This window comes from Littorina saxatilis, linkage group LG2 (genome assembly GCF_037325665.1).
Source record: "Littorina saxatilis isolate snail1 linkage group LG2, US_GU_Lsax_2.0, whole genome shotgun sequence".
Taxonomy (NCBI): Eukaryota; Metazoa; Mollusca; class Gastropoda; order Littorinimorpha; family Littorinidae; genus Littorina; species Littorina saxatilis.
Window position 1 is genome coordinate 38534346 of NC_090246.1, and position 19099 is coordinate 38553444.

The window sequence follows — 19099 nt, forward strand, 5'->3', positions numbered from 1 at the left end:
GTAGTCAATGTAAAAGACTATTTCTTTGAAAAAACATATACCATCTAAAGAATGGAAGTAGACTTGATCCGAAAACATTTGTGTTGGCCATTGTACCAATCATGAAGTACACTTTTTTGTGCAGTCACTGTCTCTTCCCCTGTAAATTTTCGAGTCAGGCGGACCTTTGACCCAGTACATTTCCCGGTAACAGCCATGCAATTCCAGGAAGCGCTGTTGTGTTGAGGCCTTGTTAAGGTTAATTTTTTTCCAAAAAATACTTGTTGAAGTTATTATTATTATTATTATTATCATATTATGTTGAAGTAACACGCCGTACAAGCCGTTACGCTGAATGCGTGGAGGTGTCGGAGGCGGGGGGGGGGGGGGGGTGGAGAGAGAGTTGACTCTGATATCTATGAGGCCCTGTAAGCGTTACAGACGGTTTCGGTTTCGGTTTCGAAGGAAGGGAGACAAACCACAGCACGTCTTCCACAGGTTGATTTCTTCCCTTCTAGTGCAGGAATAAAAAATATTCATACGCAAATTGTTAGCAGATGTTAAGATTTTAAGTACAACAATGTTAAAATAGATGAATTTTTTCACATAAAAAATACACATGTTATTGTTTGTTTGAAAGACCCTGGTAAAAATAGACAACAAACTTTCAAGTTTGAAAAGAAAGTACTTTTTGTGTTGTCCGTTTGTGATAAAATTCACCTGTGCTCTACAATGTCTCCCAAACTGACGACTATATTTTGTACTCATTTACATTGTACAGTGAAGGGTTCGACAGTGGTAGTCTATGAACTCATACACATGTTTTTGTTAGAATTCAAATTCTTGTGACACACTTCTTCTTGTTCATTTCATGTGCCTGTGATTTGTTTGAGCACATTGTGAGGTATTTGACCACAGACTACAAACGGAAACAAAGAACGAAAAACAAAAATAAAAACATGCACCAGCAATCACAGTCTAGTGCCCTCCAAAGAACACTCGCTGGGGAAAATCAAATTACAAAACTTCGAAAGCACTCACGAGAGACGCGCAAATTCGCAATCACTCCAAGTTCTTATAAAAAAAACGCTGGCGCTGGACCCGAGTACTCTTCAGACTGGCTCGCTCCCCCAGTATGAACATTTTTGTCTTGTACACGTGGATTTAAACAAAACAAAACAAAAAAATTTATTTATTTTACACAATTAAAAAAATTATTAGAGTAAAATAAAACATTAAAACGTTCATAATAAACAATAGTAAACAAGAATTTAAAATTTTTTTAAAAAAATAAAAAAATAGACCGCCCATGCCGGGAATCGAACCCGGATCACTTTGGCCATAGACGAATCGCTTTCCACCCGGATCACTTGGATTAAAAAAAAAATTTTTTTTTTTATTTATTTTACACAATTAAAAAAATTATTAGAGTAAAATAAAACATTAAAACGTTCATAATAAACAATAGTAAACAAGAATTAAAAAAAAAAATAGACCGCCCATGCCGGGAATCGAACCCGGATCACTTTGGCCATAGACGGACGTGCTACGACAACTTTACTAGAGTTGTGCGCCTTGAATCACTGTGTGTATCTGTCGCTCTCTGTCTTTCAGTCTCACCGAGACCACACACTGCATTGTAGTTTCTTTGCCGAGACCAACGGCGACTTCCTGTCACGTGGTACATACGTCACAGAAATCCCCCATGAACAAAAATTTCTCCACCTGCAAGCTACTTACCCGACGCCAAAGACGAGCCGCTCCGGCGGCCCGTCAACAAGGACCGTGCTACAGAAAAACACTCGCTGCAAAAAAAGCTGCATCATACTTGTATACAAATACTGTAGAATATTACGTTTGTTAACATCTTCTTTTACTAGATGATTACCCGCTTCGCCGGGTACCGGCTTCGCCGGGATGATCGCGAAGAAGAAGTAGAGCCGAGTACCCGGCTTTGCCGGGTGAGTTGCGCACCGTACGCCGGCTTCGCCGGGTACCCGCGATTGACGCCACACGAAGGAAGGGAGATAAACGCGCAAAACACTGGAGAAGATAAGGAAGAGTTACTGGAAATGGATCTACAGAAAAACCAAAATCGGTTCAGCGCTGCGCGCTGAGAGCACGTGTTGAAAATTTTCATCGACCAGATTGTGTCCGGGGTTTACTTGAATATGCCCACCAAATTTGAAGCAGATTAATCGAGAACTTTGGCCGTGCATCGCGAAGAGAGACAGACAGACAGACAGACACACGCACCCACACACGCACACACACGTCACACACACACGTCACACACACACTCACACACACACACACACAAGCCGTATATAGATATAGAAGCTCTTCTTGTTCTTGAAAGACCCCGTAGCCAATTATCTAGATCGGAATCAAGCCATTACGACCTAGCCGCTTCTTCATATCCCCCATCCCAATCCCACCTCCTTCATCGTTTGCTCTTGCACTTAAAAAACAAGCCATTACCCTTTCGTATTCCTGTCATCAATGCCCCTTAGAGCCTTAACTTTCAGACAAGCATAATAGTGCCCAGACCTCGGAACCCCTTTTATGCATTTGGAGTATGCTCAAGCAAACTTGGTGTATTTTGAGACAAAATTAATGAGCGTACTCCACACAGCATTCAAACATCAATGATTCTAACATGTTTCACATGCGTCCGTCGCACCGTTAATTAAGTTTACCACACAGCATTGGAACATCAATGATTCAAACATGTTCACACACGTCCGTCGCACCGTTAATGAAGTTTACCAATACGTTTAAAACAAATGCTTTTTTTTAATGTTTACTGACAAAAACTTAAATCATGTGTTATTTTTCTCACGCCCCCTGTAAACAAGCCTCTTCTTTTCTTTTCCCTTTCGCCTAAGGGCGGTTTGATCGTCTGGCATGTCCATCTTTCGGATCGGAAACTAGAGCTAAAAGTTGGTCGACGCCAGCAGCTTGAACTCTCTGCAAGTTCAAATCTAGCTGACGTCACACTTGGTTAGATCGCAGAATCTTGCATGAATATTATATATGAGACAAAACTAAGATCAAACCCAAACACGAATTGTGATAACAAGGCATATCTGCTTCAAAGTAACCCCTGCAAAAGAACCTAAGATTTTAAAACCTTAAATGTGAGTTATTTGTGAGAAAGGGGAACTGATCAAAGAGAGTGTACAACTAGTAGGGATGAAAGTCCACTTAAACATCAGTGCTGTCCTCATTCACCTGCTATGTGATGCCCCCTCTCATGGTGAGCTACATTGGAATCAAGCCTTCAAGTCCGAGCAGCACATGTTGTTTAGTTACTCTGTCTGTCTGTCTGTCTGTCTGTCTCTCTCTCTCTCTATCTCTGTCGTTGTCTCTGTCTCTCTCTCACATCCTGGTAAACAAGCCTCTTTCTTTCTTGCCCTGTGATCATTTGGCAAGACAAATCTATCTTCTTGATCCCAGATTCTGGAGGATGCATTTCAACACCCTCCCGTCCATCCTTCGGGTCAGAGACTAGGAACAGGTCTTATCTCAACATCATGGGTTGACTTACGCACCCTTGAACACTGCAACCCACCCTCAGGGGCAAACACTAGCAAGGGGTCTAATATCAATATCAATGGTGGACTTAAGAACCGTTGCACACCCTCACCCATCCTACGAGTCAGATACTTGAGAGGGGTCTAATACGATAACCAATATCAATGGACTTCAAACCCCTCTCACACTCCCACCCATCCTACGTGTCAGATACTAGAGAGGGGCTTAATATCAATATGAATGGTGGACTTAAAAACCCTCGCACACTGCCACACATCCATCGGGTCAGAGACTAGAGAGGGGTTTAATATCATGTATGACTTTTGGATTAACAACCCTTTCACACTCCCACCCATCCTTCGAGTAAGACACTAGACAGGGGTTTAATATCAATATTGAACTTAAGAACCCTCGCATATATCCCAACCCATTCATCGAGGCAGAGACTAGAGAACGGTTTAATATCTATATGAATGATGGACTCAAAACCATGTGCACACTGCCACCCATGCATTGGTGTAAGAGACTAGAGAGGAGTTTATTATCAATATGAATGGTGGACTTAAAAACTATCGCACATTCCCACACATCCATCTGGTCATAGACTAAATAGGGGTTTAATATCAACATCAATGGACTTTAAAACACCTGGACACTGCCAGACATCATCCGGGTAAGAGACTAGAGAGGGCTTTAATACCAATATCAATGGTGGACTTAAAACCCCTCGCACACTGCCACCCCTCCTTCGGGTCACAGACTAGTGTTATCACTCTCTGTACACCAGTAGCTATGACTTTTCACATATCTGAACGTCTGGCGGACGTCACACTTGATTAAATTGCTGAATCTTGCATAAACACATCAGAAGAACCGAGAATAAGATTAAAGGAGAACTGCATGTACTCACGAGGCATGTCTGCTACAAAGAATGCTTTCGAAGAGAAACCTAAAATTGGGTAATGGGATGCATATACAGTCACTTTGAAATAGCAATGAACAACCAGAGATAAATCAAAACAACTGTAAACATTGGTGGCGTCCTGTCGCTCCCTTTAGATTTAAATGTAACCCCCAGGACTAACCTTCTTCTTCTAACGTTTTGGCTCATGTTGTCCCGTCCCTTTTCTCTTACTCCCTGTGTGAACAAGTCTCTCTTTTTTCTCTATCATTAAATGTCCTTTGATCGTCTGGCATGACAAATCTATCTTCCTGATCCGGTGCTCTGAAGGATGGACTTAAGCACCCTTCCGTCCATCCATCGGGTCAGAGAATAGAGAGGGGTCTAATTTCAACATCAATAGAGACAGGGATCACAGAGATAGGGGAACATAGTCGTCAATGCTGTCAATCGAAAGTTCCAGAATCGCTCCCAACAGGACCACCCCCAAGACAAGGACTGGTTCCAATTTACCTCCCCTTGGAACAAAAAAGAACTAGGCCGCCACAATAACCCCCGCTTTTCAATTACCTTCCCTGAGCGGAAAATAACTGATCAATCGAGTGGTCTGCTCTTTGATCTCACGAGGGGATCTGGGGTTTCTCGAGACTGTTGGGCTGTGAAGGCGAGCGTATTCATCCCTTCCCACCATGGGACAAAGCCTTGCCGCAAGCAATTTACAAACTCTGTTGACTGCGGCGAACTTTGGGCCGACGTTTCTCTTCCTTGTTCTGTGTATTGACCGAAATATGGATACGTGCAGCGACCATAAACTGTCTTTCAACTTTGCCAGCATTTTTCGCCAAAGCAGCATGAGCTTTGCTGTAGCGAAGGCGGAGATGTTGTTTTGTAAGTTTTCTGCTGAAGACACAATGTGTATAATTGTTGTTGGTGTTTTTTTGCTTGTTTTGTTGTTGTTTTTGGCACACGTGTATATGTGGGTTTTGTGTTTTTTGTAGTTGTCGTCTTAGTTGTTGATATTGTTGCAGTGTTGTTCTCATGCATCGGTCTTCTGACACTGACGCATTATTTTTCCGATAGTTTCGACATGTAGGAGGTCTTCTGGACATTAACACTGTTGTTGTTGTTGTTGTTGTTGTTGTTGTTGTTGTTGTTGTTGTTGTTGTTGTTGTTGTTAAATATTTTAAAAAGAATATCAAAGAAGTAAAACAATTTATTGATTCCTTGACATGTAAAATACATTGTATGCTATTCGGTTCTGTGAATACAAGCAATTTCCATTGTTTGTTTATCCATATTTTTGCTGCGAAAACAATGAAAAATGCTTCGGAAAGACGGGATCGTGCCTGTAAAAACACCACCAAAAAGCGATGTGCTTCATCAAATTCTAACAAACATCCAGGTTTAGACCTTATAAGTCCGTGGAATTATCTGCGCCAGTGACAAAGACAGACAATATAACATAAAGACTTCAGGCTAACGAGAAAGATAGACTAAGTTAGCTATCCTAGTAATAATCAAGACTCAAGGCTTCCAGGAAAGACAGCTCCCTGAGCGAGGACAGCAGGAAAGCAAAAAGGAAAAGGCCACGAAAGAGAAATAGACACAGAGATAAAGTCAGCCAGCCTGGCTACTGAAAAAAACAGACAGAATGAGACAAGTGTCATATGGCATCCGTGCAATAATCTAGACCCGGAGACTATTCAAGACAATACTGAGAATGACAGCCTACGAGGGGAGGAAAACGAGGGTGAGAAAGGGAAACGCCCTTACAGAATGATAGACACACAAATACAGACAATATAGGCTCGGAGACGCAAGGCCTTGGAGGAAGACAGAGTGACACAGCCGTGCGGCATCTGTGCAATAATGAACATTCGGAGACTCGAGGCTGCTGAAAAAGACAGCCTGCTCTCTCAGCGAGGTCATCAAAAAAGCGAGGGTGCAAAAGAGCAATAGCCATGACAAAGTGATAGACAGACAGATAAAGGCAGCCAAGTCTTGGAGACCAATGCTATTGAGAAAGACATGACAGAAAGAGACCACCGTATGGCATCCGTGCAATGTTCAAGACTCGAAAACCGTCTCAAGGCTACCAAGATGACAGCTCCAAAACCGAGGCCATCAGGGAAGCGAGACCGAATAAGAGACGCAGCCCAAGAGTGATAGACACAGAGATAAAGGCCGCCGGCTTGATGAAGAGGGGGCTGATTTCCGCCAGGCCATCTTATATCAAGCGGATCAAACGGATCCCCATTGATAGACGGAGGAGGCACGCATCCGAACACGTCCGCCACGGCTCAAGGGGCTTTACTCTTCATCCCGTACATCCTTCCTCAGCAGACGACCGTCGCAGGAATTGCAAATGGCGGCAGGTGATGAAAAGGGCAACAACTGTTCCTGAAATTGCTTTTCATTTAGATTTCAATATTGTGTGAAACTGTCTCTAAAGTTTTGTTAGCTCTTTCACTTCGCTCCAATATTATTGCTTAGAACCGACAATAAAATCGTGCTGGCGTCTGTACCGTCTAGAACGGAAGGATCCTCATTTGTTCTGATTCCCATTTAGTTCCCAATATTGCTTAGAATTGCCAGTAAAGCTGTGTTATCTTCAATTACAGAATTATCCTGCTTTTTTTAAATTTTTCTTACAGTGTACTGAAGAAAAATGTTTACAGATTCTGACTCGGAAACTGCTTGTGATAATGTCAAACCCGAATCTGCTTAATTGTGTATGCTGGAACCTGTGCTCCTCGGATTAGAGGACACCTCTTAAGAAGAACCCTTACGGTTGTGCCTAGTTTTGTAAACTTGACTAAGTGTACCAGTCATCACAGAATGCGTGCTATGTATAGGAACGCTGTTTTCCTGACCCCGGGAACAACCAGTCCGTTTTGAACTGTCTGGTTGGTGTACACATGTAAATAGGCCCAGTGAAATTGAACACTTTATCTGTACATATTGATTATGATATAATATGCGTGTGGAAGGAGTGTGAAGTTTGGATGCATACACCATAACAAAATCCTGTGCTTTGCATTTGGTAAATAAACTGTTTGACTGACTTGAATAACAAATAATACCTCACAGGGATCGCGGTCAACTGAAATGTCCTGTGTTTAGCGGTAGTCTTAAAATGTTATCCCTGTATAACTACAATGTATTGTATCGCCTTAAAGGCACATTCCTTCCCGTTCGACACAACATCTCAGATCTGCCTATGATTTTACATAGGATATAAGACCATCCCTTCACTCGGACACATACCTAAACACAACATTGTGACTTGTTCCCGTGCATACTTCGAATGTTTTGATGAACTAATTTCTTATAATAGCTGCCAGTGGCTTTTTAAGAAATTATTTTATGTTCTTATCCACTCTTAAAAAAACTGGCCAGATTTCAGATTATAAGTCGAATTGTTTACACGGGAAGGACTGTGCCTTTAATCTAACGGCTGGAGTGAGAGATTGGCCGGTTTCTGTGGGAGTCAGGATTGGTAAAGTTACTCTGCACCCTTAAAATCCCGGTCACAAAAATAGGCGACCGGCGATGATCAATCCTTTTAGCCATAAGTTTCAGTTTCAATTTCTCAATTGCTTCGTTCAGGGTATTACGTTCGACTTTTTTGACGCAAAAATATCGATCATATATATCAGTCAACCCTGGGGCAGAGAGGAAATCTGATCTACGGAGACCAAAGAAAATGGGATTTTGATTCTGTCTGGCAGCACATCATGATAGATTCTGCCCTGGAGCGAGCCCACAACTCATTTGGTTATTACTCTAAACTTGCAAACACAGCTTTTTTCAAATTTGAAATATGAAACTTTTAAAACAACCAGGATGGAAAACTGACAAATCGGCTATGATATTGAACTTCATTACTTTAGCAGAGTATAAGTCCTTGGCTGAGCCAGTAAAACTAATGTCATCAATGGCAATATTTGTCATAGTGTACTGATTGACTTCCATGCGTAATTTGCCATCTACCCACGTACCATTGCGCCTGCAGACAAATTGAGACCGAAGTCGACTTCACGAAGCTTCACGAAGTCTTTATACCGAAAACCCGCAGCTCCAGCGAAATACGTCGTCCCCTTCTTCTCTTCGCAAGTTTTGACATACTAAGAAGTTGCTCTCTTTTTCAGAAGAGTGCTGTTTGATTCAAAATGGACGTGTAAATCAGACTCGATGCCGAAGTGAAGGATGTGTCTATCCGTATCGGCTTTGGTTTACCCGAAGTACAACAGCTAACAACCTATCTGTATCATTTCATACTACGACGCTTTGGCATAATTATTTCATCAAAGAAGAAATCCCAGCGTTCACGCGACGGGCCCACATCGTGTTGACCGGTGTAACACGAGAAATATACTCCCATGAGATTTTTACTCCGGAGTAAAAATGTCGTACGAAAATTGTACTCCCTTCACGAAAAACTTACTCCCCCATAACACGAGAAAATTACTCCCCACGACAGGTGTGTTCCGAGTCACATTTCGGTCGAAAATGTTACTCCCCTGACGAATAAATAACGAATAAATTATGCCACCCTAACACGAGCAATTTACTGCCCACGCCAGGTGTACGCAACTTTTACTCCCCTGTCCCCTGTTAGTCTTGGTGGTGGAAGGGGTGGAGGGAGGGTAGCGGGACATTTGTTTGCGCGAGATCCCGTATTGGCATTATCCCTTCGCCCGCATTTCATTTTCGCGTACGAGATTTTTACTGGAAGTAAAAAAAATTGGGGAGTCAAAATTTCGTGGAGGGAGTAATTTTTTCGTGCCTTGGGGAGTTCTTTTCTCGTACGAGGTGTACTCGGAGTAAGAATTTCGTACGAAATTTTTACTCCGGAGTAAATATTTCGTGGAGTAAGAATTTCGTGTTACACCGGCCAACATAGCACACATAACTTTGTGTAACAATTAACCTACATCAATTGGTGAAGTAAAGTACTCACTAAGATGCTAATATCGCACTGGCCGAGAATACCGTTATTCTCATGAGCTGGGTACCATTTTGTGACATGCATTCTCAGTCCTTTAGATGATTACGTATATCAAATGCCAATTAGAATGTTTTCTCTTCACTAATTTTCATTAATACTCTACTTAGATAATTATACAGATATTGAACAAAAACATAGTATACATTTTTTTCTGTTTTATTTGTTAACATTTAAATCCATGTCACACATGTCCCCTGGTTTCCATGTTACGTGAGTGATGTACAAGATATGCAAAAAAAGATAATTCCTTTCTCCGTCGAGAGAAGAGTGCCTACCCTTAGACTTCGCAAAGCTACGCTGCAAGGAGTTCAATTAAAGAACGAAGCTTCATGTAGCGAGCTTCGTGAAGTCCGCTTCGCGAAGTCGACTTCGTTCGATTTAGGACAGGCTTAACCCTTCTATCCCCGTAGGTTTTTCCCCACGTATACCACTGTGCAAAACTACCCGTGTTTCCACACGCAAACCAAAAACTTACTCATCATTTCCCCATGGCCACTTGTCACCAGACGACATTTTTGCCAGACTTGGTGACAGCGATCTTTTACCGTCATAATGTTGCTATGTCCCAGCAGGAATGCGCATTGTGACCTGCGTGGGCACAATGGTAAGGTGACCCGACGGTCAATACTCACAACGCTTTGTGGGCACATTGAACTGACCACTTAACCTCCTCACCTCAAACCTCCGCTAATCTCCTGCCTGCAGTTACGACATTTACGTTTTTGGTATAAAAGCCCGATTTTTGGATTGTAGAGGTGTTGTGCTGATCACAATCCCGTCAGAGGGCTGTTTCATTTTTTCTTCTTCTTTTGATTAAAAACTCAACTGGGAAAAGACGTGTCATCAAGTTGATCAGGCTGCCATCAGCGAAAAACAAAAAATCACGAAAATGCAACGGAAGAGACAAAAACGTCAAATGAGGTTCACGAAAGAAATGGAAAACGGACTTGTGGTTGTCATTAACCCTTGAGGTATGGCGGCGGCTGTTGCTGGGGCCATGATGGTATTGGTCTCAGCCATGGCTTACGGTCTAAGCTGCATGTCAGAAAGCCATATGAAATAGACCAATCAAGACAGACTGTGCGCTTTTCTTGGAGTAAGCCCTTGAGATATGGAGGCTTGCCAGGATATACAATGCTGTCACTAATTGCCAAATATATCTTCCCATAAAAGCAGTCATGATTAATACAGCAGATTGGGAAGCAGAAGGCCACATCTAGCTCATGAACAAAGAACAATGACTGAACATTCTAGACCCCAGGCACTAAACTAAACATGATTGTGTTGACAATGTTGTGAGCATTAATTCGATTTTTATGTAGCAGAATGGCAAGCTCGGTTCATGGTTTAGTCCTAGTGCCGACTTTTCTCCTTAAAAACAAATCGCTTGTTCTTGATTCTTAAATGTCACATTTGTATATAATTAAAATGGATGATTGAATAATGATGTTGTTTTATATCTGGTTATGTGATCGTATCATTGTTTTGTCCATAATCGAGAAACTCTTCACGATCTATTCAAGACAACCGTTAGAAAATCCATATTTGTCAATAATAACATGGTAAAATTCTTCTCCTCCTAACTCGATATATGTTTTCCCACTAGTACGCAGAAAAGACTGGTACATTTATCATCAGCCAGATAAACTGCAGCAGAAAAGCACCAAATGTTATCTGGTGATAAGTATTCTGGTCAAAAAGAGTAACGCCTCTTGCTGGGAGCTGAAATCAGCCTTTTAGGAACGCACGTCTGTTTCAATAACATTACTTCCAGAATACAGTCTAATATTTTCAAATAGGTATGCTGTCATCACGATGAAATACCGTTTCCAAACAAATCGACAGCTGTTTTTGCCAGTAGACTTCAAGCCTTTTTAGTACATTGCGTACACTGGTACATATATCACGAGTCGTACATCCCACAGCAAGACAAAGCCCAGATTTTATCTGGTGATGAGACCGTATGATCCTGAGCTAAGCGGCTTCGCCTGTCACCACTGTTGAGCGAAAGCCAACATTAGCCGTAGCGCTGTTAATGTTATCGATGCTGCTGCTGCCGTTGCAGCTGATGAAGCGGATGTTACAGTCACTGCCGCATTCATCATTGTGTGGTTTTCTCATTCATTATTGTGTGGTTTTCTTGTCTATCTCATGCATATGCTGCCTTGGAGTACGAGGGTATATTGTTAATTTGGACAATAACTTTTCTTCTTCTTCTTCTGCGTTCGTGGGCTGAAACTCCCACGTACACTCGTGGTTTCTTTGCACGAGTGGAATTTTACGTGTATGACCGTTTTTTACCCCGCCATTTAGGCAGCCATACGCCCTTTTCGGAGGAACCATGCTGGGTATTTTCGTGTTTCTATAACCCACCGAACTCTGACATGGATTACAGGATCTTTTTCGTGCACACTTGGTCTTGTGCTTGCGTGTACACACGGGGGTGTTCGGACACCGAGGAGAGTCTGCACACAAAGTTGACTCTGAGAAATAAATCTCTCGCCGAACGTGGGGACGAACTCACGCTGACAGCGGCCAACGGGATACAAATCCAGCGCGCTACCGACTGAGCTACATCCCCGCCCGCACACAATAACTTTTAAAATTGGAGACCCCCTAAAACTCCGCTGAGAGGGTCAATAGACGCTCTAAACATGAAAAGTGGGAGTCCCGGGACTCTCCAGGAGGGGCGTCCAAGGGGAGCCCTGTAAATGGTTGGTTAACGGAATGATTCAGACTAGTAAAAGGGTAAATCGCAATGAACAAGGCAGTTTGTTCAACGCTGCAGTTTAAATATTGTTATAGAAAGTGTTCCTAACGAATTCATGGGAGAGAAAGTGAAAATTCGCAGTTAATGTTTGATTAACATCTTAACGGAATGCTTCAGATAAGTACCGGGGTATCTCGTTACAATTTTACCATGCCAAAGCAGCTTGCTTCCTCGTATATTTTCTACCCCAGGGAACACAATAGTTCCGAGCGAACTTGCGGTTTGTGACAGTTAAAAACATTAGCTTAATTTCAATGATTATTGGATTAAAATCTTAACGGAATGCGCCAGATAAGTACTTCGGTAGCTTGTTAAGTTTGACAACAAACAACCGGCCCCCGTAGCGCGGTGGTTAGCGCATCGGGCTGCGGGCCCGGAGGTCGTGGGTTCGAATCCCATCAGGGTCATGTGGGTTTTTCGGGCTACGGTCGGCTCCTACCCAGAGTGGAAGTGCTATGGTTCCTCTGGGAAGGCTGGTATCACACAGCCGATTGTAATTCACTTAACGAATGCGACTTTGAGGGTGCTCAGGTTCTGTATACCTGACCAACACCGCAGGTGCGGCAGTTCTCGGGCCTGGTTGACGCCAAGGATACATTATGACAGTAAGCGTAGAGTGCTGCCCTGTCACCAAAATTGGAAATCCAAAGCATCATTATAATCATCCTCATCTCATTAATCATCCAAAATATAAATTGTTCTTGCTCTTGTGGCCCTTCATGCCCGGAGCTCTCATGGTGACCTTGGTCTCAGTGTTCCTGTTCCTTCCTTCCCTGAATAGTAGTTCTGATGTCAGTCCTAAACGTGTGACGTTTTGGGGGGTCGACGGAGGGACGTGGTGGCGGTCTGCTCTCTGGAGGGGAAGCTCACTCAGTCTGGCTCCGCGACTTAAAGTCAATGAGTCGTCGTTTGTAGGGGGCATAGTAGGTAGTGGGCTGCGTCCGTTAGCTCGGGACAGACCCACTACTGAACACCGTCGAAGTGACTCAGCAGAAGTGCAGTGTCATCTTCCGAGGGTAGCCTACCGCAGCGACCCGACATCCCCCACTGGAGCGTCTGTAAAATCGACAAGTCTGGCAGCGAAACGAAATTCAGAGGTGGTTGGAGCAGCGAGTGCAGGGACGGGGCGGTGTGAGAGCACAACGAGACAAGGGAACAAGTGTAAAGACGGGGGAAAAAAAAGAAAAAAAGAGAAAAAAAAGTTTGACAACAAACAGGTCAGCATGTTCAATTTCTTTCCCAGGGAATTCGACAAGTCTGAGCGATGTGAAAAATGGAAATATAAAAAAACCTTAAACGGGATATTCCATTAAAATCTGAACGGAATTGTTCATTAAAGACCTGCGATATCTGGTTAAGTTTTACAAACACAAGGCAGCTTGTTTACAAGTGGTCTTTCTGCCTTGGGGAATGCCACATTTCTCACAGAACTTGTAGTAAGCCGAACATGGGGTATGAGAGTTACAAATCTAACTGAATTTCCGTGAAAGGTTGATGAAAACACATTGCTTCAGATAATCACTTGGGTTTTCGTCAAGTTTTACAAAGCATAAGACACCTTTGTACATTGGTACACTTTTCCGTAATCAAGGCACGCAAGATTAAGCAAACCCGCGATGACTGCATGAATTAACGATTGAAGCGTAAGATTTCATTAAAATCTATACGGACTGTTTCAGATCATAGGGTTTTGCAATGCACAAGGCAGGAAGTCAATTGGTACAGTCTTCTCCCTCCGGGTACACAACAGTTTTGAAGTCAATCCCAGAGAACGTTAGATAAATGGTTTAAAATCTAAAGAGATTATTTGAGGCACGCTGAGCTGTTTCAAGCGATAGCAGCTTCCTTGTGGGATTTTGACAGTTCTGAGGGTAGACTGAGCGAACTTCAGATACGAGCGAATTTCAGAGTTGATACAGATACTCTTTTAGATAACTTTCTTTTGCAACACTTGACGCCCAACGGAAAGCAGTTTTGAAAGAAGACTGACGAAAGTGTACCAGACGGGAATTTTCAAATTAAAACAGATTTTTATTAAATAAGAACTGTCTTCAGCTGCCTATATGCTTCCCCATAGAAATTCAGCACCTGTGAAGTTTTGAGGAGCATTTTTAGTTTTTTTGTTTTTTAATCTACACTGAATGTTTGAAATTAGAATTTTCAACCGATATTTAGTTGTGCAGAGTTATCATCTCTCGTCAATTTTATTTTTTTTAATTAAAATATTTACTTGTTTTCTTATATCATCCACATTGCTACAAGAAGAATAAAAACATGCGGTAGGCACATCTACAGAGTTGTGTGGGTGATGCCCCACAGCAGGGAAAAATAAACTACACAGCCGAAGTATCACACAGCAGAAAATGTCAACTGCACAAACTGCTGGAGCAAAGCACATTCAGGTGAGATGAGGCGCGTACATCTGTCTGTCTGTCTACAAACCTCTGTGTTTGAGAGAAATAATGAGAGAGTGTGAGTCGTGTGTGTGTGTGTCACTGTGTGTGTGTGTGTGTGTGTGTTGTGTTTCTGAGAGTCTTGATGCCTGTGCCAATTTTCCGTTGTGATGCAAAACATCCGATCGCAAATTCTATGCGCGTAAAATACTGCACCTGGATAGCAGACAAATGAAGCCAAGCATTTTAATCACTTACAGTAATAACCTTGGGGACGGACACACAACTCTCTCTCTCTCTCTCTCTCTCTCTCTCTCTCTCTCTCTCTCTCTCTCTCTCTCTCTCTCTCTCTCTCTCTCTCTCTCTCACACACACAAACACTCGTAAACACACACACACACACACACACACACACACACACACCACCACCACCACCTCCACCACCACCATAACACACGTGGAGAGGTCCGAGACTGAGAAAGCGAGAGAGAGAGAGAGAGAGAGAGAGACAGAGAGAGACAGAGAGAGAGACAGATGAAAGAGAGAGAGTACATAATTACAAGAATACAAATGATCAGCGCGATATCCATCTTCAATCATTCTGTCGCTTGCTGTGCAGATGAAAGCTTGTTTTATGATTCATTGTTTTGACCTGCACTTAATAACTGAATGTTTTTTTGAAAGAGACACACAGGTTGAGCAGTTTTGAAGGATTGTGATTAATTCTAGCTTGTTATGTTTACTGTTGTTGTTGTTGTTGTTGTTGTTGTTGTTGTTGTTTTGATTCTCGACCTTTTAGTACCCTCATTAATACTTCACGTCGAAAAATTGAAAGTAATCGATCTTTACTGGCCCAATTTGACAACCATAGTTCGTTTAAGAGATTTTCTTTTGCTTTGTTTTGTTTCCGGTGTGTTATTTTTACCTTTTATTTCTTCCTTTTCTTCTTGTCAATCCAGCTTCTTTCATTTCTTATTAACATAACCTTATTCCTCTCTAGTATCTTCAACTTTCCCATCCGTTCGTTTTAATTAACGGGATTTCTTGGCTAATCTGCTTACGTCTTCTAGAGTAATTTGTTTCGTTTAACTCGTCCACACCCGGTGATGTGTAAACTAAGCTTCCGATGCCAAATGAGTTTCAATTAACGTTTCGCCATTTGATTAAGCGTTGAGATGGAATGCTTTCGGGTAACAAGTTAGGCGTGGATGTATATCTTGAACAATGCTTATACAATAGGGAGGATCTGTTTATCGCAATGCGATGTCAAAGCTTTTTTTTCATTTTAACAAACAACAAATAAAAATTCCACCATCTTGTGTTTTTGACATAAACAGTTTACATGTGTGTGCTTTGCTTCAACTTAAAATTCCAAGGAAGACAGTGGGGTTTTTTCCCTTTATTTTGTCTACCTGCCTGCTACCACAGATTTCACATTCAAGATAGCATTCACCTGGGTCACCTTGCCATCTCTCCCATGAAGGTAACTCTAAAATCTATGTGTGTGAGTGTGAGTGTGTGTGTGTGTGTGTGTGTGTGTGTGTGTGTGTGTGTGTGTGTGTGTGTGTGTGTGTGTGTGTGTGTGTGTACCCATGTTTCCACAGGTTTGGTTGCCTAAATCACCATAAGGCAACCATCCACACGTGGATGGCAACCTAAACTCTGGATGGGAACCTAATTGTGTGGATGGTCGCTTCATTTAACACCGTTAAATTGACTTTTTTGACGGAAAGAATGTCATAACAATGTTCAAAATGACATTCTTTCCGTCCTCTATAGGCGACGAAATAGGTCACATTTTGTGCATTTTTTAGTGCAAAATTCTTCGATGCCGGAGCGAGTACTGCACCCAGTGCTGTTGTAGTGCAAGTGCACTAGAAAGGCACTACACCCAGTGCCGCCTCTTAGGTAACCATCCACACTTTAGGTACGTGTGTACTTCCTGCGTTCTCATGGCCATGGGACCAGGGTTTGAATTAATTTGCAAATACAATTTTCCAAAATGGCTAACGCGAACACGACATTCTGCGCATTTAAAACCCCAGCCTTTCACGAGCAGAGATGAACCTTTTACAGAGACAGACGAATGGAAATATTATCTATCTTTTCTTTCATCTTCTTTTTTAATACCTGTTGATTCACTCGAAATGGCTGGTATGATATCTACAGACAATGCAGAAGATCAGCCTTTTATGAGCAGCGATGAACTTTCACAAAGAAAGCTGAACAACAAGTTAGAAGCCGGATGAAATTATATCCACCTGTGTTTTGCAGCAGCATTGTTGCCTCATACACAGCGTGGTGAGATCTTGTCAGAAAGGGCGAGAGAGACTTTGACATTTGAAGCAGGCATCGTGCACCGTCACAGGAAAAGATGCACGTGATATCTTGTGCTTTGAGGTTAGGATTGCCTTGTTGTCTTGCTGGTAATGCAATTGCTTAGGGCTAAACAATACTGCCTGGTATATTAACAGAGCTCTCTCTGTCTCTGCCACACTGTCTCTGTCCGTCCGCCCGCCCGCCAGACTCTCTCTCTCTCTCTCTCTCTCTCTCTCTCTCTCTCTCTCTCTCTCTCTCTCTCTCTCTCTCTCTCTCTCTCTCTCTCTCTCTCTCTCTCTCTCTACATAAATGACCTGCCCCTTCATATTAAAAACTTGTGTGAACTTTTTGCAGATGACACTACCATACACTCCAATGACACCAATTTAAATCGTTTATCTGAATCACTGCAAGAAAGTTTAAACCAGCTGAGTGCATGGACTGAGCTAAATCATATGTCCCTGAACCCCAAAAAAACTAAATGCATAACAACTAGACAAAAACGACAGAACATAATCTCCACGTTTCCCGATTTAATTGTCAATGATGAAATTGTTTCAACAGTCAACCATCATAAATTGTTGGGAGTGACCATCGATAACAATCTGTCATGGTCACACCACATCGAACAACTTTCTAAAGTCATGTCCAAGAAAGTATATCTCTTATCTAGAATCAAGCACTTCCTGAATTTGGAAGCCAGGAAGTTATTCTTTAATGCCCATATTCAATCTGTTATTGATTACGCATCAACCTTATGGGATTCGGCAAGTGATAATTCACTAAAACCTATAATTAGATTACACAAACGAGCGTTGAAAGTAGTCTTATTAAAGAAAACAACCCTGAATGAATTAGACTATATAAACTTAGGCATTCTCCCTCTGAAGGAAAGACTTGGCTATAATAAATGTACCCTTATGAGCAAAATTATCACTGGATGTGTACCTGAAATTTTACCATGAGGAATTCACGTCAATTTATGAGATTAAACACTCCTGTTCCTCGGATTGACATGTTTAAGTCCCGTTTAGTGTATTCGGGTAGCAGTCTCTGGAACTCTCTTCCAACATTCCTGAGGCAAACTACCAGCACAGATAGTTTTAAGAGCAGATATTTGTCTTATGTAATGAAGTCAAAGTAAATGATATTTGTCTTAAATGGTATTAATTTTTTGTATTAAACATGCCCCTCTCCTCTTTATTGGTATAATGTACACAAACCCTTTTCGGATGAAGGGACTTAAAAACCAACCACTATTTAGATGTGTGATGATCTTAGCAATGTCTTGCTTGTTTGATTGATTTTCTTTAAAATGTAATGTATGGATTAGAGCATGATGTTGAGAAAGTGCAAGCTGCACTATACCACTTAATTCACATCAATTAACTCGCAATTTACCTCAATGCAATGCATTTTGTGTACATATGTATAATGTGTTTTCACTTTAGTTATTTGTTAAAATGTAGAATTTTAGTTTTTCTATTTTCTATTTTTTATCTTGTATTTTTATTTCATTTTTGTAGTTAGTCCCTCTTTAGGGCGAGGGCTGGATGTAAAAAAGCAGACCACTGCTTCATCTACTACACTCGTTAAATAAAGAATTGTCATTGTCATTGTCATTGTCTCTCTCTCCGAACACGTGCCGGCAGCCAACACCCAAGTTTGTGTTTGAAACAACAAACTATAGCCATCCCCTAACCCCCGGAGCCAGCCCAGGACTACGCCCAGTTTTGTTCGCTACACACTTTCTAAGAAAAGGTTTTCAACAAATGTCTACCGCACCCAAACCCAACCTCACAGCATACTCGCAACATCCTGCCACTTTGTAAGGATATGTTTTCATCACGCATATCAACTCACACTGCTTTTAATCAATAACTGAGGCTCGGCAACTCTTGTTTTCAGTCCAAAGGGCAAACAGGTTACACTCGGACTTGAAACGACGAAGCAACGCTGATACGTTTCACCAGGCAAATATTGTACATTGGCGTGAATCAATAGTTGTAACTTGGTAACTCTGTTCTTTACTCTTTTCACTCCTCTAAGATGGCTTTTTATTATAAAGCTTGTTCAAAACGATGGCATTAATTCGTCTCTGTTGAAATCATTAACAGTCGTTTAGTTCAGTCAATAGACGTATTCCATGAAATAACTCTGTCGGTGTTTTGTGGGTTGTGGAAGAGATG

The 19099-nt window shown here is 41.9% G+C and overlaps 1 protein-coding gene across 1 annotated transcript in view; it reads right to left on the reverse strand.

Moving 5' to 3' along the window:
• The window catches only part of LOC138958942 (uncharacterized), a 75471-nt gene that overhangs the window by 36616 nt on the left and 19756 nt on the right, over nt 1-19099 (reverse strand). The gene's annotated exons all lie outside the window — the stretch shown is intronic.